Below are 15,253 nucleotides of genomic sequence, written 5' to 3' on the forward strand. Positions count from 1 at the left end.
TAGAACCAACAAGATTCTCTTAGCATAAGTGGAAGAAAGGGGTCAAGGTTTTTTGGCCTGACGACTAGAAGAATGAAATTACCATCAACTGAAACAGAGCAGCTATTTTGAGGAACGGGATGAGGATGAAAGATAAAGTTTCGTACTAGACATATTGAGTTGAGATGCTTATTAGGCATCTAAATAAAATATCAAGTCAGGAATTGCCTTTATGGATCTAAAGTTTGGAGGAAGAGTCATCAGCATATAAATTGCTCTTCTCTTAGAGGAGGTGAAGATGAGCCAGCCTTTTTCAACTAGAGTTTCACAAGAGAAGTAAGCCTTCATGCCTTAAAGATCCCTTGTATGTAAATAAATTAAGTTCTGTCCAGTGTATCAAAAATGGTACTGGCTGTGTAGTGTCCTTGAAAGAATTGAGAAATCTTTGTTGTATGTTCGTCATTCAGATGAGAAAGCCCACTTGAGAAAGGCTGCTTGGGTTATCTGAGCAAACTTAAGTTCTTTGTCTCTTTTTCAGACAAATTTTCTAAATCATCATTCTTTTTTTAAAAATTTATTTAGAGAGAGAGAGAGAAAGAGCATGAGCTGAGGGAGGGGCAGAGAGAGGGGCAGAGAAGCAGACTTCTCACTGAGCGCAGAGCCAGACAACGGGGCTCGATCTCATGGCCCTGAGATCATGACCTGAGCCAAAACCAAGTTTCAGATGCGCAACCAACTGAGCCACCCAGGCGCCCTTCTTAATTCTCATTCTTAAAGTAATTAGGATCTTGAGATATTTTGAGTCATTTTACAAAACCATAAATAGAATACTATCAATCAGTCTTTCCCAAAATGTGTCCAGTTTTAACTGTGCTCATATAAAGTTTGTGTGTTGTGGGTGGGGGGGATAGGATGAAGGATTAGGGGGTAGGGATGATAGCTCAGATATGTATGATGTTGAGGAAAATTAATTAAAACAAAATCTTTCTATCAACCCAGAAATCCTCTCCAGAAGGGTAGTAGAAAAAGAAAACACATTTGTTACTAAGTAAGCATTAAACCAAAATGTGATGTGCATCATGGGCAATCCACTGAGAGATTGCAAAGACAGAAAGGAATTGTACCCCCTTATGTAGGCAAACAGATGCAACCCATTACATACAAATTTTCAAGATAAATGATAACTAGTCCTCAAATCAGAGGACTAGACAGCACTGTTATTCACAGATAGTTTATCCTAACTTTAGCATCTGTGTTAGCTTATTAACTTTTTCCATGGGAAGAACATACCTCATATCTTATGACAGCAGGTAGCTTTGCAAATTTGTAAAATTGGAGCAAGTCACCGACTAAAGTTAGGTTCTACCCTCCCACAAAAACTGGGAGGTAGGGGTGCTGTTTTTTTCAAATTTGCTTTTCAAAAAGATGGTTCCCATCTTCCTGGGTCATAATGCTGATAAAAGGCCCATCTAATTTTCAAGATGATTATATACAAGAGAAGAAAGTGGAGCACCTGGGTGGCTCAGTCAGTTAAGTGTCTGCTCTTGATTTCGGCTCAGGTCATGATTTCAGAGTTGTGAGATCGAGTCCTGCATCAGACTCCACGCTCAGTGGGGAGTCTGCTTGAGAGTCTCCTTCTCCCTTTGACCCTCCCCCCATGCTCGTTCTCTCCCTCTCTCTCTCAAATAAAAAAATAAATCTTTTTTAAAAATAAAATAGAGAAGAAAGTACAGTTATAAATTTTGTAACGTAAATACTCTTTAAAAAATGATGGGGGAGAAGTCTGTTTGCTAATTGTCAACACAGAGAATTAAACCTCTTGGTTTTGTGTGTGTGTGTGTGTGTGTGTGTGTGTCTGCCCACCTATTTTCTTTTTTTTTTCTTTTTTAATTTTATTATGTTATGTTAGTCACCATACAGTACATCATTAGTTTTTGATGTGGTGATCCACGATTCATTGTTTTCGTGTAACACCCAGTGCTCCATGCAGTACGTGCCCTCTTTAATACCCATCACCGGGCTAACCAATTCCCCCCTCCCCCCTCCCCTCTAAAACCCTGTTTGTTTCTCAGAATCCATAGTCTCTCATGGTTCATCTCTCCCTCCGACTCCCCCCTCCCTTTTTTTTCCCTTCCTTCTCCTAGTGTCCTCCATGCTATTCCTTATGTTCCACAAATCAGTGAAACCATGTGATAATTGACTTTCTCTGCTGCTATGAACATTGGGGTGCATATGGCCCTTCTTTTCCGTACATCTGTGTCTTTGGGGTAAATACCCAGGAGTGCAATTGCTGGGTCATAGGGTAGCTCTATTTTTAAATTTTTGAGGAACCTCCACCACTGTTTTCCAAAGTGGCTGTACCAACATGCATTCCCACCAACAGTGTAAGAGGAGTTCTCCTTTCTCCACAACCTCTCCAACATTTGTTGTTTCTTTCCCTGTCCATTTTTGCCATTCTAACTGGTGTAAGGTGGTATCTCAGTGTGGTTTTGATTTGAATTTCCCTGATGGCTAATGATGATGAGCATTTTTTCATGTGTCTGTTAGCCATTTGTATGTCTTCTTCAGAGAAGTGTCTTTTCATATCTTCTGCCCATTTTTTGACTTGATTATTGATTTTTGGGGGTTGAGTTTGAGAAGTTCTTTATAGATCTTGGATACCAGCCCTTTATCTGTAGTGTCATTTGCAAATATCTTCTCCCATTCTGTGGGCTGCCTCTTTGTTTTGTTGACTGTTTCCTTTGCTGTGCAGAAGCTTTTTATTTTGATGAAGTCCCAAAAGTTCATTTTTGCTTTTGTTTCACTAGCTTTTGGAGATGTATCTTGAAAGAAGTTGCTGTGGCCAATGTCAAAGAGGTTACTACCTATGTTCTCCTCTAGGATTTTGATGGATTCCTGTCTCACAATTGAGGTCTTTCATCCACTTTGAGTTTATCTTTGTGAATGGTGTTAGAGAATGGTCGAATTTCATTCTTCTGCATGTGGCTGTCCAATTTTCCCAGCACCATTTATTGAAGAGACTGTCTTTTTTCCATTGCATGTTTTTTCCTGCTTTGTCGAAGGTTATTTGACCATAGAGTTGAGGGTCCATATCTGGGTTCTCTATTCTGTTCCATTGGTCTGTATGTCTGTTTTTGTGCCAGTACCATGCTGTCTTGGTGATCACAGCTTTGTAATATAGCTTGAAATCGGGCAACGTGATGCCCCCAGCTTTGTTGTTCTTTTTCAACATTTCCTTGGCGATTTGGGGTCTTTTCTGATTCCATACAAATTTTAGGATTGTTTGTTCCAGCACTTTGAAAAATGTCATTGGAATTTTGATTGGGATGGCATTGAAGGTATAGATTGCTCTGGGTAGCATAGACATTTTAACAATGTTTATTCTTCCGATCCATGAGCATGGAATATTTTTCCATTTTTTTGTGTCTTCTTCAATTTCTTTCATAAGTGTTCTGTAGTTCCTAGAGTATAGATCCTTTACCTCTTTGGTTAGGTTTATTCCGAGGTATCTTATGGTTTTTGGTGCTATTGTAAATGGAATCGTTTCTCTAATTTCTCTTTCTACAGTTGCGTTGTTAGTGTATAAGAAAGCAGCTGATTTCTGGGCATTGATTTTGTATCCTGCCACATTACTGAATTGCTGTATAAGTTCTAGTAATTTGGGGGTGGAGTCTTTTGGGTTTTCCACGTAAAGTATCATGTCATCTGCGAAAAGAGAGAGTTTGACTTCTTCTTTCCCAATTTGAATACCTTTTATTTCTTTTTGTTGTCTGATTGCTGTTGCTAGGACTTCTAGGACTATGTTGAACAGTAGTGGTGAGAGTGGGCATCCTTGACGTGTTCCTGATCTTAAGGGAAAGGCTCTCAGCTTTTCCCCATTGAGGATGATATTCGCTGTGGGTTTTTCATAGATGGATTTTATGAACTTGAGGAATGTTCCCTCTATCCCTATACTCTGACGAGTTTTAATCAGGAAAAGATGTTGTATTTTGTCAAATGCTTTTTCTGCATCAATTGAGAGGACCATATGGTTCTTCTCCCTCCTCTTATTAATGTGATCTATCACATTGATTGATTTTCTAATGTTGAACCACCCTTGCATCCCGGGGATAAGTCCCACTTGGTCGTGGTGGATGATTCTTTTAATGTATTGTTGGATCCTATTAGCTAGGATTTTGTTGAGGATTTTGGAATCCATATTCATCAGGGATATCGGTCTGAAATTCTCCTTTTTGATGGGGTCTTTGCCTGGTTTGGGGATTAAGGTAATGCTGGCCTCATAGAATGAGTTTGGAAGTTTTCCTTCTGTTTCTATTTTTGGAAACAGCTTCAGTAGAATAGGTATTATTTCTTCTTTGAATGTTTGGTAGAATTCCCCAGGGACTCCATCAGGCCCTGGACTCTTGTTTTTTGGGAGGTTTTTAATCACTGCTTCAATCACATTACTGGTTATTGGCCTATTCAGGTTGTCAATTTCTTCCTGTTTCAGTCTTGGCAGCTATAAATTTCCAGGAAGGCCTCCATTTCATCCAGATCGCTCAGTTTATTGGCATATAGTTGTTGATAATAATTTCTAATAATTGTTTCTATTTCCTTGGTGTTAGTTGTGATCTCTCCCCTTTCATTCATAATTTTATTAATTTGGGTCCTTTCTCTTTTCTTTTAGATAAGTCTGGCCAGTAGTTTATCGATCTTATTAATTCTTTCAAAGAACCAGCTTCTAGTTTCATTGATCTGATCTACTGGTTTCTAATTCATTGATCTCTGCTCTAATCTTAATTATTTCTCTTCTAATGCATGGCTCAGGCATCGTTTGTTGCCTTTTTGCTGGTTCTTTAAGGTGTAGAGTTAGTTGGTGAATTTCGGATTTTTCTATTTTTTTGAGTGAGGCTTGGATGGCTATGTATTTCTCCCTTAGGACTGCCTTTGCAGTATCCCATAGGTTTTGGACTGATGTGTTTTCATTCTCATTGATTTCCATGAATTGTTTAAGTTCTTCTTTGACTTCCTGGTTGACCCAAACATTCTTGAGCAGAGTGGGGTCTTTAGCTTCCAAGTGTTTGAATTTCTGCCAAATGTTTTCTTGTGATTGAGTTCCAGTTTTAAAGCATTGTGGTCTGAGTTTATGAAGGGAATAATCTCAATCTTTTGGTATCAGTTGAGGCCTGATTTGTGACCCAGTATGTGGTCTGTTCTGGAGAAAGTTCCATGTGCGCTCGAGAAGAATGAGTATTCTGTTGTTTTAGGGTGGAATATTCTGTATATATCTATGAGGTCCATCTGGTCCAGTGTATCATTCAAAGCTCTTGTTTCCTTGTTGATTTTCTGCTTAGATGACCTGTCCATTGCTGAGAGTGGACTATTGAGGTCTCCTACAATTAACGTATTGTTATCAATATGACTCTTTATTTTGGTTAACAGCTGGCTTATGTAGATGGCTGCTCCCATGTTGAGGGCATAGATATTTACAATTGTTAGATCTTCTTGTTGGATAGACCCTTTAAGGATGATATAGTGTCCTTCTGTGTCCCTAACTACAGACTTTAGTTTAAAATCTAATTTGTCTAATATAAGAATTGCTACCCCAGCTTTCTTTTGAGGCCTGCTGGCACGGAAGATGGATCTCCATCCCTTCTCTTTCAGTCTGGATGTATCTTTAGGTTCAAAATGAGTCTCTTGTAGACAGCATATGGATGGGTCCTGTCTTTTTATCCAATCTGTAACCCTGTGCCGTTTTATGGGAGCGTTTAGGCCATTCACATTGAGAGTGATTATTGAAAGATATGAATTAATTGTCATCATGTTGCCTGTGAAGACATTGTTTTTATAGATTGTCCCTGTAAATTTCTGTTGTATATCACTCTTGGGGTCTTTCTCCTTTTATAGAACCCCCCTTAATATATTTCTTGCAGGGCCAGCTTAGTGGTCACATATTCTTTCAGTTTCTGCCAGTCGTGGAAGCTCTGCATCTCTCCATCCATTCTAAATGAAAGCCTTGCCGGATAAAGTATTCTTGGCTGCATGTTCTTCTCATTTAGTACCCTGAATATGTCTTGCCAGGCCTTTCTGGCTTGCCAGGTCTCTGTGGATAGGTCTGACGTTATTCTGATGTTCCTCCCTCTGTACTTAAGCAATCTCTTCCCCCTAATTGCCCTTAAGATGGTTTCCTTGGTTCTAAGATTTGCGAGTTTTACTATTACATGCCGGGGTGTTGGCCTGTTTTCCTTGATCTTGGGAGGGGTCCCCTCTGCCTCTAGGACACAAATGTTTGTTTCATTCCCCATATTAGGGAAGTTCTCAGCTACGATTTGCTCAAATACATCTTCTAGTCCTCTCTCTCTCTCCACTCCCTCCGGGACTCCAATTCTTCTGACATTGGAATGCTTCGTGGTGTCACTTATTTCTCTGATTCTATTTTCATGGATCCTGAGTTGTGTTTCCCTGGCCTTCTCTTTTCCCTTTTTATCAATTAAATTGTCTTCCAGGTCACTTATTCGTTCTTCTGCCTCACTTACCCTAGCTGTTAGATTATCTAGATTAGATTGGATCTCATTGATAGCATTTTTAAGTTCTGCCAATTCAGCTTTCATTTCTGCCCTTAGAGACTCTATGTTGCCATTAATTGATTTCTCCATTCTAGCCATTGTCTTCACAATTGCTAGCCTGAATTCCATCTCCAACATCTTGGTTATATCTGCATCCATTTGTAAATCTGCAACATAAGTCATAATCTCTGAGTCTTTCCTAATTTGGGGGTTCCTCCTCCTAGTCATTCTGTTGATGGGTAGTTGAGGGAATGTATAGAGTCCAGATTATTGACCAGAATCCAAGCAAGATGCACCTGTTTTCTAGGGACCTTAGGGTTGCTGGCCTCTTGTTTTCCCAGCCTGTCTTCTGGGGGAGGGGCCTGCCGTGCTGACTCAGGCAACCCTGTTTGGGCAGAGTTGCCCTGCCCCCTGTGGCTGGGGATAGGCTCAGTGGGAATCAGTTTATTGGGGCTTTTGTTCTCTGACGGCTTTCCCTGGTGGCTTTCTGCGTCTCTTCCAAGAGTTGGACCAGAAGAGATCATTTCCAACCCTCGGCCTCAGAGCAGAGAGATCGCAGTCTGTTCTTCAGTGGCTCTCCAGGCCACCCTGTCTCCGTTTCTGTCCGTGCTGCTATAAACTGCAGCGTCCTGGGTTGTGCACCCCTCTGCAGCGCTCCCAGTCCTGCCTCCAGGTCAGGGCACGTCTCTGCCCTTTGTGCTTCTAAAACCACCAGCCGCTCCCAGTTCGCATGTGCGACCCCGCCGCTCCGGGTTTCCGTCCCGGGGACTGCCCTAAAGTCCTTTCCCCACCGCTACCGGTCTGCAAGTCTGTGCCCCGTCCCCAGTGTGCGAGGCTGTTGCTCACTGGTGTAGGATCCCCATGGCCAGCCTCCCTCCTGCTGCCGTTTATCCTATGATATCTGCCCGCAGAATCACGGCTCCCCATTTCGTACCTCGAAACCAACCACCCGCAATATTCTGTTTGTAGAGATCCAGATCTATTTTCTTACATCTCAGGCTGATTTTGTGGGTGCTCAGAGTGGTCTGGTAGATATCCAGCTCAATTCCAGGGACCAGTTGAAATAGGGTCCCCTACTGCTCCGCCATCTTTTCTTCCTCCCGGTTTTTATTTTTATTTGTCCTTATGATGGTGAGCTCTAGGTATAAAATGAAAATAAACAGTTCTTTACTATAGGACTTCTCAGGGCTTTTAATTTGCTTGTGTACATTATAAAATTCCAGGGGAGAAATATGTTTTGCAATATTTCACAATGTCAGTTTCTCTATGGTCAAATCTCCTTGACCATAGAACTTTTTTTTTTTAATGGAGTATCTCATAAGACCAGTATTCCTCATATTAACACACTGGAAAATGCCATGCTGACCTAATACAAACCTGACCAATTCCAGAAAGACTGGGTGCATTTATTTTGTCATGATACTTTATCCCGTGCCTGCATTCTTCATGCCCATTGTTGCCAAACTTAGATCATTTTTGCACTTGAATTTTTAATTTGTTGCTTGTTCTCCCTGTTTATTTTGGTATGTGATAGGTTGCTCTTTTCCCCTATTTTGGTGCATGCTATGCTATTTTTGTGTTCCTATTTATGTGTTTGGCTAAAATATAAACATTCTATATTCCTATTTTATCACTCTGGTAATAATGGCATTAGTATTTTATTTTTTTAATGTTTTTTTACCCCACCACTATTTTCTCAATTCTACTACTGGACAGTTGCTTTGTATCTTAAAGGCACGCAGGCATCTATTTGAAATCACACCTGATGTTTTAAGTCTGTAAAATATTTGTTAAATATATACAGCAATGCTTTATAGGCCAATTCACTGCTTGAGGGCACTAAGCCTCTAGGTAACTGCTCCTGGAGAAAGGAGGCATACTTGTACTTGTCATAGACAGGAGTATGGGTGTCCTCAGGCATAGGGCACCATGAGAATTAGGTATACAACCCATAATTACCTCACTAATGCATTTATTTTCTTTAAAATAAGAATTGTACCAAGTAGCCACTATTTTCATTAATCTCTAATTTCTACTAAATTTCTTTCTAAATCCGCATGATTTGCAAAGCAGAGTAAAATCCACAATAAATATAGAATGCTTCCAAGTAAACTCAGTCATTTCCTTAATTTACTTAAATGTGCATTGAATTTTGTGCACTTTCAGAGCTGTCCCTGGATTTCTTCATACAACTGACCAATCACTTGCCGTATTAGCCCTGCTGATGTGTGGGGGAAAAGGTGCTAATTGCCCCTTAAACTTACCTCCTACCTTTCTCCATTAACTCTGAATATTCCGTAGAATAGAGAAGTCCCAACTCATTTCGTCCAAAAATGGTTGGTTCTTGGCCAGCTGGTTGGAGCCCTGGGGCTTCCCTGCTGTCTCCTGTAGCTAAAATTATCTTGTCTTTTCAAGGCCACAACCACCAAAAAAAACCTTACACCTTTACTTGTTTGCCCTTCAAAAAAAGCTTTTCCTCATTTGGTCCTCTCTTACCTCTTGTTAAATGCTTTTTTATTTACAAATTTGCCAGGACTTTACTCTCTCCTTTCTAATGATACCAAATCCCTTCTTTAAAAAAAAAAAAAAATATATATATATATATATATCTTTCAGAACACCATTAAACAAACAGGCAACTTCAAAAAATACTCATATAGTAGTGTATTGTCATCACACATACTAAAATTTGTACCTAGTGACTGCCACTTTTTAGACTGACACTCAGTTCCATGGAATTTGGGGTCCTTTTGTGGTGTCTCAGCCTGGCCTTTTAAAAGGTGCTAGGAAAGATGCTAGTATTTGAGCTGTAGGTCAGGAAGGGAGATTTTCGAAAGGGCCACTCCCTAATTCTTTGGCTTTATCATTGCAATTTGGGCAGTACATTTTCTATTTGCCATTTTAGAGTAAAAAGTAAATACAAAGAAAGAATACACTAAAAGAGGGACGCCTGGGTGGCTCAGTCGTTAAGCGTCTGCCTTCAGCTCAGGTCATGATCCCGGGGTCCTGGGATCGAGCCCCGCATCGGGCTCCCTGCTCGGCGGGAAGCCTGCTTCTCCCTCTCCCACTCCCCCTGCTTGTGTTCCCTCTCTCACTGTCTCTCTCTCTCTGTCAAAATAAATAAATAAAATCTTTAAAAAAAAAAAAAAAGAATACACTAAAAGAAGTTACTTAAAGGATGTAATGTCTTGTTCTGTCACAAAAGCCCCACTCAGTGGAAGGACAGATGGAGGAAAGATACTCCTTTGTTCACCCCACTTTAACCCCTTCTCACAAGCTAAACATAGGAGATCCTAAAAACAGATTGGCCTGATCTAGGAAACTAGGGAACTTTGTTCTGCTAAATTTTGGCTCTAGAGGAATAGGTCCATTTAAACCTGTTAAAGTCATCCAAACAGCCATTCCTTAGTGGCTTTCTAAACTTATAATGACTTAAAACTTAACATGGAAAGTGATGAAATATGGAATCTAAATATAAATGTTGTGTGTCCTGCTAACTTTTCCTGTGTCTCTCAATGATATCTCTTGAAGTGATCATGATCATTTAATATGATTCAGGTAGAAGGAGCCAGCCTTTAGAAAACGAATTTTGTCAAGTCTTTTTCCCATTCAAATGCCCAGATTTAGTCAATGCAAGGGTAAGATGTCTAAATCAAATTCAATTAAAATTAGAGGGTTGATTTCTGAGTTATCTGGCTTAAATGAGAACTTGTTCTTCTCAATATGATTCATCTCCCCAAAGAAGGTAAACCTTATATGTCTCGACAAATACATTTCTCTTTCTAAAATAAATACATAAGGTATCTAGGGACAGTATGAGTTTCTTGCACTTATTTTTTGTGCCCTTTCATCATTTGACTTCATAATTTAGGAGATCTGAATGCCTAGGTGAGCTGTGACCTAGCCGTTCAGGCACCACTCATAATTCCTGAGTTGGGAAGCTGCCTTCCAGGAGTAGCTTTCTAATTTAGAGAAGAGAGGACCTATCCAGGGGAATCTATAAACATAATCTATTTTGCTTATTGTTTGTGTGAAGACACATATGGAGGAAATTTCACCTTAATAGTGATATCAATTATTTAAGAATTAGTTGTCTCTTTGGGGTAATAATAATAATAATGGTTAACATCTATGAGTGTTTATTGTGTGCCAGGAACTTACTAAGGGCTTTATAATACTACCCCATTTAACTGCCCCAAACCCTACAGTTTAGGTGTTGTTATTTCCCCTGTTATCTAGATAAGGAAATCATGGCACAGAGAAGTTAATAAGGAACTTGCCCAAGGTCGGCTCCAGGGTTCACGACCAGCAGAATGATGCCAGGGTCTGCCTTCTTAGCTCCATGTGACACTGCCTCATACACATGCTTATTACCCAGCACTGCAGTCCCCCAACACACCAGCCTCTTGGGTTCCATGAGATTTTCCCTTTATCGATAACACCTTTGCTCACCAGGACCATCTTGGGACTTGCTACTTATCCTTCAAAATATGATTCAGATATCACCTCATCTCTGAGGACTTCCTGACTTTTCCAAGGAGAGTAGTTTTCCTTCCTTATTGAAGCTCCTATGACTCATACATGCACACACACGTATTCTCCCTTCCCCCCCCCCCCCCCTATATCTATGTTTCTCTTTTAGCCTGTACCATACTACACAGGCATCCTTGTTTATATGTCTGCTCCTCCAACAAAGCTGATTAAATCAGGAAGTAGGTAGCTTGGATCTCCACTGTCCCACACATTAGTGATTAATAGGAGCTTGCTGATTCAGTGTGTTTCATGAATGGGCAAGCAGGGCATTTGCCACTTAATCCTGGTTCCATTAATACTGCTGTGATGCTAGCAGATAGAATGTGGAAGAAAAAAAGAAAAGAAAAGAAAGAAAAAAGCAGATACATCCATTCTATCAGTTAAATTTTAAAAAAGGGGGGGGAAGAAAAAACAACTTAACATATAATAACCTTCTATGGAAACTATGGTTGGAACAAAAAATAATCAAATCATATTCTGTGGCATAGAAGCTCGTGATATAACTTTTTTAAAGAAGATTGTATTTATTTATTTATTTATTTACTTATTTGAGAGAGAGAGAGAGGAAGAGAGCAAGGAAGAGAGCAAGGAAGGAGCAGAGGGAGAGGGAGAAGCAGACTCCGTGCTCAGCATGGAGCCCCACATTGGGGCTACAACCCACGACCTGTGAGATCATGACCTGAACCAAAATCTAGAGTTGGATGCTTCACCAGCTGAGCCACCCAGGTGCCCTTCATGATACAACTTGTTAAAGAGAAACTGTGATAGTATATATATTTTATTGACATCAGAGTTATTTATTTCTCTTTACTTTGTAACCCTAGGGTAAAAGCTATAACCCTCGGCCCAGTTTTTCCCAAATTATAGAACTCTGAGGTTTCTAGCTGAATCAGTGTGGCCCTTCCTGAGACTAGAGGCAATCTCCTAAATTTTCAGAAATGGAATGTCACCCTTGCCCCTGGCTATTGTACTTTTAATTGACACTTTAGAATTCCGAGATCGTAGGCTCTGGCCTTGGAGTTTAATTTTGAATTTATCACTATTCAACTTCTTCTCCAAAAAAATCCTAGCTAAAAGAAGTGATATATTTTTTTAAAAAAAGCGTAGGTCCCAAAAAGTGGAATGTATCTTAGATAGATGGGTTTTGGCCTTGTGTTCTTGCCACTTCACAATGTGATGTTGGGCGAGATGTTCGCCTCTCTGTGAGATAGTTCCCTCATCTGTAGAATGGGATGATAAGAGGTATCTAGCTTTTACAGGAACTAGGAGGATTAAATGAGTTCCTGTATGCAAATGCTAAGAACAGTGCCTGGCACATGATCAGTACCGGAGGAGTATTTGCAGTCATCATCAAGCCATGGAGAAGTCTATGTGAATACATTAGATATCAACAGAAGTTCCTTCACAAATTGTTATAATACTGTGCCCTGCACTTACTGAAGGTGAAAAACATTTCTCTAAGTTTTAAAATCCTTATCCAAAATAATATCCATTGTGTTATTTAATATTCATTTTTATTTCTGTTATTTCTTATATAAGGACTACATGACAAACTTCAGTTTTGAATTTAGTACCAGAAAAAATGTTTTTTCTCTTGAAGAACAGATAACTGTTTCTAGAAGATATTGAAAATTATATGCCACCTTTTGTTTTGGGGAAGAATTTGCCAACAGACTTCAAGGTTTCGACCTTTGGAAGAAACTTAAATTTAAGCGCCTCTTGCAAAGATACATGTGCTTTTATGATAACCAAATGGAAACAGAGTTACATTTTGCTCACAGAAATTAAGGAGTCCTATTCAGAGAGCATGCCTCAAAGATGGTTACAGGAGCCTAGAGGGGAGGTGGGCCGGCTGACCACTGTGGGCAGGGCCAAGCTTTTCCTCCAAAAATTGTCCCCTTCACACACATCACAGAGTAACTGTGAAGCCCCAGCTTTTGATGCTGCAGGTCCTGAGTGAGTGGGTGTTTGACAGAGCAGGGCTGCATGCTGCGGATTCCCCACACTCTACCTAGTGCTGGCATGAAAATGGAGAAGAGGCTCTGCTGTGAGCCGCATCCATTGTTTTATTTTTCACAGCCTAGCAGATACTCAAGACTGATTCTCATTGAATTTGATTCTCACGTTGTCTTTCTCTCTCCCAAACATGACATTTATTTCAGCATGAATAAATGCAGTTTGGGGCTGCCTATTTAAGGATCACTCTAACAAAAACAAGGAACCTATTTTCATATGTATAGTATGTGTTAATGACCAACAAGGCAGGATTGAAGGACAATAATGATCAATTTTAAGGATATTTTCACTTTATCATAACTATTGCTTTGTAACTGAAAATAACATACAGAGGGGGAGGCAAAGAGGGGACACTCAAGTACATGGAATATGCATTTTGAAGAACTTCTTTTCAGGGGAAGAAAACATGTCAGGATGTATGCAGTGGGATCCTTTTGTAAGTCCATGTTTTCCTTTGTCTAGTATTTTCTATATTTAATGTGATTAGACCACCATTAGGTCTGTACCAAGAGCATTTGTCAACAGTTGAAGTCATTTTCTCTTTGGCCACAGCTGCAGTTGGAGGTTATTCACGATGACCCCATACTCAAAGGGCAGCAATAAAGTGACCTTCACCATCCAAGAATCTATTCAAACAACTAATATACATGTTAAGTGGAAACCAGGACAGATGGCAATATCAGCCCCAGAGTTCTTTGTGATTATTGGAGACTGGTATTCAGTTCTGGTCTAGATGGTGCATTAGCTCCCCAAAATAATATCTTCACTGCAGCGATCAATGTTCTAGGAGACCAAAGAGCTCCATACATGGTTTTATGTTAGGATAGCAACAAATATTTAATACCTCACAATATTTGGAGACATCTGCATGGGACAAATACAGAGAATTTATTCAATTGGTAGGGCCTTATTTATATGAGGAGGTTGAAAAAAATTACACATGGTGATGATTCCTTCCCTTAGTCGGCAGATATTTATAAGAAACTTTCTAAGTACCAAGCACTGTACTCTCTGATGAGTATGTCATGGTGACCATAGTGGTTATGGTGTATTAACTACCTTCCAAACCCCAATGAAACAACTGAAAAAGAATTATTTTAAAGGCACCCATGTATAAGGACAAAAGCATGGGATATGAGACAAAAACAACAAATCATTTAAGCTGAAAGTAGATGTAGACATAGAAACTGATTTAGCAAGACCAAAAATGCTGAATCCTAAAACCAGCAGTGGGCAAAGGCTAGAAGCAATGCAGTTTCCACCAAAGCACTCCCAAAGGCTCAGGAAATGGCCTCTGTGTGTATCTCTGGAATTGGGAAGTGAACATGAGCTTAATCACAGGAAGATGGACTAAAAGCAACACTGGATACCCTCCATTCATCAATTCATCCATACAGTTGGAGCCCTGAAGTTTTTTCCATGATTAGGTCAAAACAGAGAGTCCATGAACTTGGGAACCTCAGGGGGAAGAGAGAACAGCAATACCACACTAAAAATAATGGATTTAAGTAAGAGTTCACATAGATCTCAACATATAGAATGTTGAGATCCAGAGCCTCGGTCACTGGACTCACAGAACGCTGGCAATCAGATTTCTCCAGGAAAGCTATCTGAAGAGTCTTTGGGGAATTTGGTCATTCCAGAAATAAAAGACCAAAGGAAACAAAGATCAGAGATTCCTTAAGGAAATAGACTAGCCGGGTCACCCTAGAGTAATGAGTGTAATTGACCAGTTCCTGTAGGCTCACAAGCTCTTCACTCATAATTGTGAGTAGACAACAATGGATCAACACATGTTTTATGGAAGGCATCTAATTTGACATACAGACCAAAAACAGACAGAAATACCTTGCAGGAAACAGAGACTATATGAAGAGATAAGAAAAGATTTTGCCTCATTTTAATGAGAAGAGTGTGCTTATAGAACAGGCACTTTCAGAGAAAACCAAAAAAACATGCCTGGAAGTTAAAATTATACTAGCAGACATGAAAAACTAAAATAAAGGATTGGAAGGTAACACTGAGGCATTTTCCCAGCAAATATAGCAAAAAGATTAAAGAGATGGACAATATGAGAGAAGATTTTTTAAAATTAGTCTAAGGATTCTACTTCTGAATAATAAGAATTCCTCATATGAGAAAAAAAATTAAATGAAGGGGAAAAATCATCAAAGGAAAAT

General features: G+C 39.7%; 1 protein-coding gene across 4 annotated transcripts in view; it reads left to right on the top strand.

The window, feature by feature from the left end:
* The window catches only part of HS3ST5 (heparan sulfate-glucosamine 3-sulfotransferase 5), a 265,443-nt gene that overhangs the window by 129,154 nt on the left and 121,036 nt on the right, over positions 1-15,253 (top strand). Inside the window, exon 1 of one of the 4 annotated variants that reach the window (XM_032408031.1) lies at positions 15,076-15,087. The exons of the other annotated variants lie outside the window; for them this stretch is intronic. The gene's annotated coding sequence lies outside the window, so the exon portion shown is untranslated. Of the gene's footprint in view, positions 1-15,075; positions 15,088-15,253 lie in introns of those variants that run through there. 4 annotated transcript variants of the gene reach the window in all.

The sequence above is a fragment of the Phoca vitulina genome, unplaced genomic scaffold, assembly GCF_004348235.1.
Source record: "Phoca vitulina isolate PV1807 unplaced genomic scaffold, GSC_HSeal_1.0 scaffold9, whole genome shotgun sequence".
NCBI classification, from domain to species: domain Eukaryota; kingdom Metazoa; phylum Chordata; class Mammalia; order Carnivora; family Phocidae; genus Phoca; species Phoca vitulina.